Source organism: Asterias rubens, chromosome 11, assembly GCF_902459465.1.
Source record: "Asterias rubens chromosome 11, eAstRub1.3, whole genome shotgun sequence".
Taxonomy (NCBI): Eukaryota; Metazoa; Echinodermata; class Asteroidea; order Forcipulatida; family Asteriidae; genus Asterias; species Asterias rubens.
Genome location: NC_047072.1, coordinates 7367535 through 7374742, shown reverse-complemented (window position 1 = coordinate 7374742; position 7208 = coordinate 7367535). Strand labels below are relative to the sequence as shown.

At 35.7% G+C, this 7208-nt stretch overlaps 1 non-coding gene across 1 annotated transcript; it reads left to right on the top strand.

Moving 5' to 3' along the window:
- The first annotated feature begins 227 nt into the window (after positions 1–227).
- Trnas-aga lies at positions 228–300 on the top strand. The gene has a single exon. It is a non-coding gene; the product is annotated as a tRNA-Ser (tRNA).
- Positions 301–7208: the final 6908 nt, after the last annotated feature.

Sequence of the window (7208 nt, the reverse complement as noted above, 5' to 3'; positions counted from 1 at the left end):
CCTGGGGTCAAAGTGAAGTGGAGTATGGACATTTATCTGGAGGAATTGAACAGGATCATTTTGAATTATTTACTTTGTATGAATTTAAACAGCCCCTCACAAAAAACACTAAAAGGTTAAGTTGCAATGCAGGAAAAATTATCCTGATTTATGAATATACAATTTTTAAATCGTTTGCAGTACCCGCTGCTAAACATAGGATTCGAACTGCCTCTAGCTACCGGGCAATCTCGGTGGTCTAGTTGGTATGACATTGCTCTAGAATTGCAAGGGTCGTGGGTTCGAATCCCACCCGAGTAAAATGCCTGTGATTTTTTTTCACAGGACTCGGGGGAAAGTACTGAGTATACAGTGCTACACACATCGGTGTATATGGGTAAAAACCAAAAATTAATATTCTTTATCCCGAAGCAAATTTAACATCTATTTGAATATACAATCAAATGATATAAGTTGTAGGGAGAACATTTTGGCAGTTTTGCTGCAATCTCCTAAAATGAGATTTTAAACAAAATTGAAAATTCAAGTTATCAACCATGAAGTATGAAAAAATAAGCAATACATATGCTGGAACAATTCTACTCCTTAAAAAGGTTAGCTCAAACTGTGATGGTTGACAAAAAGTCAATACAATAGCAAGGTACTAATAATGAGCAAAATATTTTCTTGTACAATTCTTTTTATTTTTTAAAGGTACCTCAAAAGTAAAGTGATTGACAAAAAGTCAATTTATACTGGAAGTTTTCTGAGAAATACACCTAAAAAAAATTCCACTTTTCCAGAAAGTGATACATTTGATAGGTGATTGGAAAAAAAAGTAAATTTATACAAACAATTAGTGTGAGGGGCTGGCTTTTAATTATAAGACTTGTGACCACATCATGGACCACATGTTTACAAGGGCTTTGAGCATACGATTCATGCAGACACAAAAGGTGTGTACAGCTTAATAGGGGAAAACCCATTAAAATCTTGCATTTATGAAAAATTAAGGTGGTTTTTAATTGTTTGGGTAAAAGAGGGAGCAACTCGCAATTTTTTGCAGCTGTTGATTTTTTGTAGAATTCTTGCTTTTATGTTTCTGGTACAAAATGCAAAAAAACAGGAATCGCCTTGCAATGCTTGAGATAATTCTTTTTGTAAGCATGTGGTCAATAGGATTAATGGTACAGCATTGGTTACTTTAGCTCGGATTATTGGTTTTATTGAACTAACATAAAGTTCAGTCTGTAATTGATTATGATATTCTCCGAAATGAAAAGCCAAAACGGTCTGTTTAATTTGATATTTTAAGGCAAAATACTTGTTGAAAAGTTACCAAAAACCATTTTCAATAACACAAATTTTAGAACTTTTTTTTTGCTCCAATCTACAGCCATAGTAACACTGTTGGCAAAGTTATTAAAAACATTTCAATAAGTTAATTATATAAACAAACTTTTAAACATTTGTTTGTTCAGTACAAATTTAAAGAGCAGGTTTTTTTTACCAGTTCAACCCTTTTTAGATGTATCTTTAAAACTGACGCTTGCCAGATAACACATCCTTTTCAATTCAAGCCAAAAACTTTTTAATATTGACAAATTCGCCTTTTTTTTGAAAATCTCGTCTTAAACTGACCCTTTTACAAGATAAACTAGATAATTTTCAATATCAAGCCCAAAACTTTGCAAATTTTGCCATTTCCAGAAAATGTCTGAAATAATTATTCTATGAAACCAAAGTATTTCCTTTTCTAGTTGAGATCTCTCTTATCAAAGTATTTTTTTAATTAAGATTTAATATTAGTATCGTAACCAATGCTGTGCCTGTAGTTAATGGTTTATGTGTTTAAAACTAATAACCCATAGGGGAAACACACAGAACGCATGTTGGTAGCTGGGTACAAGATTGCTGATACATGAACTCCGTCCACATTTCTAAAACCACAAATTAGTTAAACTCAGGCACACTAGTTATATCTGCTGATGTGACGGTGCTCCTTCAAGCTCATAACCAATGTACAAATAATACACTTCAATTACTCTGCTGACTTTTTTCAGATGACAGTCACAGTGAGGATTAGAAAGACACTTTCATTTTTGTCTGAAAAGATTTTTTTAACACAAATAAGCCTATGTTAGTAAAACACAAAATGTTAATTTTTGAAAAGCTAAAAACTTTTAATTTCTTATCGTGTTAAGATAGGTTGCTTACATTAACGATAATTGACGCCGATTCCAGCTGGAAAACAGGCGTTGGTTGTCAATTGACAAGAATGCAACGCTCACGCAAATACATAATTATTTGATCTACAAATCCAAATGCGTAGGGCCTAGTGGTCAAGGAATGAAACACACTTTTGATATGTATTTCCATTATGGCACATCTTTGCAGTAAGTTTGGGATATTGGTAAAATGCAATGAGATGGTCACTAAAACATTTGACCAGGCAGGGGAGACACCAAGTTATACTTTGACAAGTTTGTTATTGAAATTAATTTTTCCTATTGTGGCAGTTCTTGTGTTAACCAGTCTTGTACCCTAACAGTGTTTCATATGCTGCATTTCAAAATGATTGCCAAATTATTTTTTTTTCATTCTGGATCTTCCTTTTACTCTCCAAAATGATTGCCAAAACTTTTTTTTTGTTCATTCTGGATCTTCCTTTTACTCTCCAAAATGTATGCCAAAACTTTTTTTTTTTTCATTCTGGATCTTCCTTTTACTCTCCAAATTCCTCATGCAAAATATTCAACTTTTTAGAAATTGTTCAATGAAATCCAATGCAGTGTTACTAATGAAACATTTAAATGTGTTCTACCAACAGCTCATGAATGTATCCCCTCCCCTTTTGGCACCCCGGTGCATGCAAGCGATCCTGGTGCTCGCACGAGTGTTCTCCGCCCGCAGGTGTCGGCAGGCTGGTCGGTGAGTTGCCCCCTATCTCCATTTAACTGGCGTTTGGCTGTTTGTGATGTGTCATCTTTCCCGATCCTGTAGTCTGGATGAATCAAGGACCCAAAGTTGGCTACAACATGGTAGGGTCTTTTGAACTTTAATAACCAGTTCTTTCCATAGCGGACAATGTCTTCTATCTTCAACTCCAGGCATTGTACATGGACAGAACACCTTCAACACCTACTCTGAAATTATCACTGTGATTTCTGGACTCGGAGTTGTCTCATGAGTCTCCGATCCATGACTGTGAAATATGAACCTATGGTGCACATTTAGAGTTCATCTGACATCTGTGTGATAACGGTCACTACCTCAGCATGCCAATCATGTAGATAATGTATCCATCTTATATCTCTCTGCTCTGCATTATTAATTCAACCCCCAAAGTCAATTTTGATCTCAGAGAGTGAGATTCCACCTTTTACCCTTTTTAGTTCTGAAAATCGTAAAAATCCCATAGAAACTAGTCCATGAAATTGTTCCTCTAGTTACAGGAACACGTTGCCTTGTATCTGTCGAGTTGGTCTTTGAAAAGCGTTTGTTATAATATGCATATGGGTAGAAAGATGCTGTAAAAGTAGAATACAATGATCCGCACAAACATGCCTCGAAATTGCACGGTTTTCCTTTTACCTCGTCGACTAACACGGTCAGCCATTTATGGGAGTCAAATGTTTGACTCCCATAAATGGCCGACCGTGTTAGTTCGCACAGTAAAAGGAAAACCACGCAATTTCGAGGCAAACTTGTGTGGATTATTGTATTCTACTTTTAAATTATCTTTCCAACCATATGCATTTTATAACAAACTGTTACAAACGCTTTTTTATAGACCAACTCGTCCGATCCAAGGCACAGTGTTCCTTAAAAAACACAAAAAAACTACTTCATGAGCACAAACAGTACTAAACTACCTTCAAGAAATGTTATCTAGTTTAGATCTTGATTATATAAATAGGCAATTTTAATAACCATTACATAAATTAAAACCAGACAATCACAATACCTGCTGGAAAAAAAAAAATCAATTCTTAAGAATCGCTTTTGATCATGTAATGATCATTGAAAGAAATAGGCACTTGCCAGTCAGTCACAAAAAAAAACTCACTTAAAAAAACAAAAGTTATAAATATTGAATAAGACAATTTGATGAACGAAATTGCAACTTGAAGATTGAACTCACAAAAATAATGTTTCTGGAATTCTAGAGCGCTAATCCAATCTAATTAGGTCAAAATTTTTGCCACTTTAACCACGCTACACACAAAAGGTGTCGCCATTTAAATATCTAAACTTTCAAACTTCAAAAACAAATCCTAAGAGGAGGCAATTATAAACAAACCAAATGGATTCTGAACATCTTGATGATGTTCAAATAAATCTAAAATTATCAGGGATATGAAAAAATATTCAAGTAAAAATGGGCATTTTGTCCACATTATTGTGAATATCAAAATTCACAGGAGACTAGACCAAAACAAGTTTAATTTGAAAACCGACTACCTTGTGCTAAATCTTTTCACTCAAAAAGCTTTTGCCAAAAGCATCAGCTTGTGCAAAATACCTGATGAAGGTTTCCTACACTGTTCCACTGAACAGATTTGAAAAGGTCAAACATGTCTGACATCCAGACTCAAAATTGGCCAATGTAGAGAACACTAGTTTATGAGGCACCAGTCTATGTTAGACATCAGTCTTATTTTAGTTGTCATGAAGTTGTGTGTTAGAAAACCAAGATTAAAAACCAATCTTTAGAAAGACATTCTTTTCAAGAGGCTTTTTAAACTGTATTTAACTTGTAGCCCTAATAAATAACAAACTTGTTTATTAGAGTGTTGCAGTCATAAAACAATGTTTTACTCAGCGAAATTACTTCAAAATTTGAAAGTTATAATTACCAGTGCTGGATTTGAATATTGACCTTTCCGGCTAGACTGCAACACAGGGTCCCACATAGTGGATAAAATAGGATGCCAAACTCTTCAAACATCTGTAACAAAAAATGACCTGGTGTGTAGATCTAGATGGAGAGCACCATACTATAACTAGGGCTGTAAATGGGGCGATGTGGTGGAGGTCTGTCCCCCCGTAGTCATGGAAACTGTGGTGTCCGATACGGGAGCCCAGTCCTGTTAGATAGGTCCATGGTAACTTTAATTGAAGTTTGAATTCATGTACTGTAACTACACATCCTCAATAATGTATATCTAGGAGTAGTATGCATAACTGATAGTCTTCAATCAGAGGCAATACCAAGCATTAAGGGTCTTAGGATAATGAGATTGCTTTAAGAGACCATAGGATTGTTACAGCTAGAATGTAACAACCTTTAAGATGGAGTCAAGGCATGGCCATATGTGAAGGTTAGAAATAAAATCTTTTAGGCATCGGGCAAAAGCCTGCTTTTGAGTCACATGAAGTTGTGTTCTGGGGAAGCCAAAATGGCCGCCGTAGGAAACGGCTATCTTTATGATGCTACTGCCTCTAAGCACAAGTTCAAAAGTAACACTTGCTTACTGCAGTGAATATACCAGTTGATATTTCTGTGAAATGAAAGGAATCTTGCACTAAGAAACAATGATGAAATAAAAGCCATCATGGCAGATGCTGTTATGTTATTGAGGGAGATTGGTCCCAACAAGAAGACAGAAATCATGTGCTGCAGCAGGCACAACTCTTGAAAAATCACACTGAGTGAATAGAAAGAGCACTTTTACACATGCAAATCATTTGTACCGAAGTTTTTAATACTAAATCAAGCTCAAAGTTATGCAAATAAAATCCTTGTATCTTACCAGTGAAGTCAAACCATGAACAGCTACATCACTCACTCTCAGAGAAACTGTTCAACTTCAGTATAGAGTCTTTCTGCAGTACGTGTACTCACCTACATGTACTATCAACCCTATCCTGCCATGCCTTGAAATTATCATCAATGGGTCACAAACTTTCTCAAAGTTTCTGACGAGGCCTGGTTGAGTGTTCAACTCAATTTTTGTGGTCGAAATGATGGACCTCAAAAATGACCCAGTCATTTTGATAAAGATGTCCTGAAAGTCCTCCACCAATTTTGTTTACAGTTGTCATGAACATTATCTTTTTGTCTATTTTTTTTCTTTTTCTCAGAACTCGATCTGTTTGTTCACTACCAACGCAGAGTCAATCAAAGATTTAAACTAAATTGTCACCCTTTACGTTTCCTTGAGAATAAAAGACAAGACTCAAAATGTCACCTTTATGATGTGATGCTGTCTGTCGCTAACCCCCTTGTCATCGCAGCAACATCAATTCTTGAATCTCATGAATTCTCAATTCTGTCTGAACTTTTCATTTGCATCCTGGAACTGCAGATTATTCTTAGTCGGCAGAATTCTTAGTAGCCACAATTACAAAGTAAGATGTGATGAAGTGATGCACTTAAAGTACAACATTCACGGCTTCAATTTAATTTTTGGGAAAAAAAAATCACTTTTATCCAGGCATGGAACAAAGTGCTGTAGAAATAACATAATTCCATTGAGTAGACCACATTGAGTTTCAAGTGATCAATGATAAAAAAAAAACACAATTTTTAATCCTAAATTGTACATGTACGTATGTGTGTACAAATTGTCAAACTACTATTTACCGTTTAACCCTAGCAGTGACCTGTGTGAAGCATGCAAATTACCACCTTTTTTAAATGGCAAATCAAAATTCTAAAGACATTGCAATGTTGACTTTTAAACACTTTATCACAGCTTGAACTTTCACAGAGGTGATATTGTTGTTGTAACCAAAACAAATGACTTTATCTGCCCCACCAATACTCAAAATTGTATCAATAGTATTTGGCTGAGACACTGCTAGGGTTAACTCTCCCAACAAAGCCTTTAGAGGTGAAGGACTTTCAGGACATCATAAAAACCCCTGCTTGGTATTGTTCCAACCTTGTTCCCTCCAACGGCCCATCTTAACTAGAGTGGTTTGCAAAGAAAGATTTGGATTTCCTCTATGTGTGTGTGAGTCAATCTACCTTCTTATGCCACCACACTACTGGTGCAAGTGTAGATTGGGACTGTGTATGTGCACTGCGCATAAGACCATACAGTAACTCCAGAATGTAGCCCATTATTGTTTGGGTGAAGAACTCTAGAGAAGAGATTGCAAATGCAGTTGGTTTACTTCCCAACACTAGTCAATCTATCAACAGGTTACTTGGTCTACCATTGTGGAATGTCATACAGGTAAGGTATTCCAAAACACCATGTATGCATATTTCAGGTAAA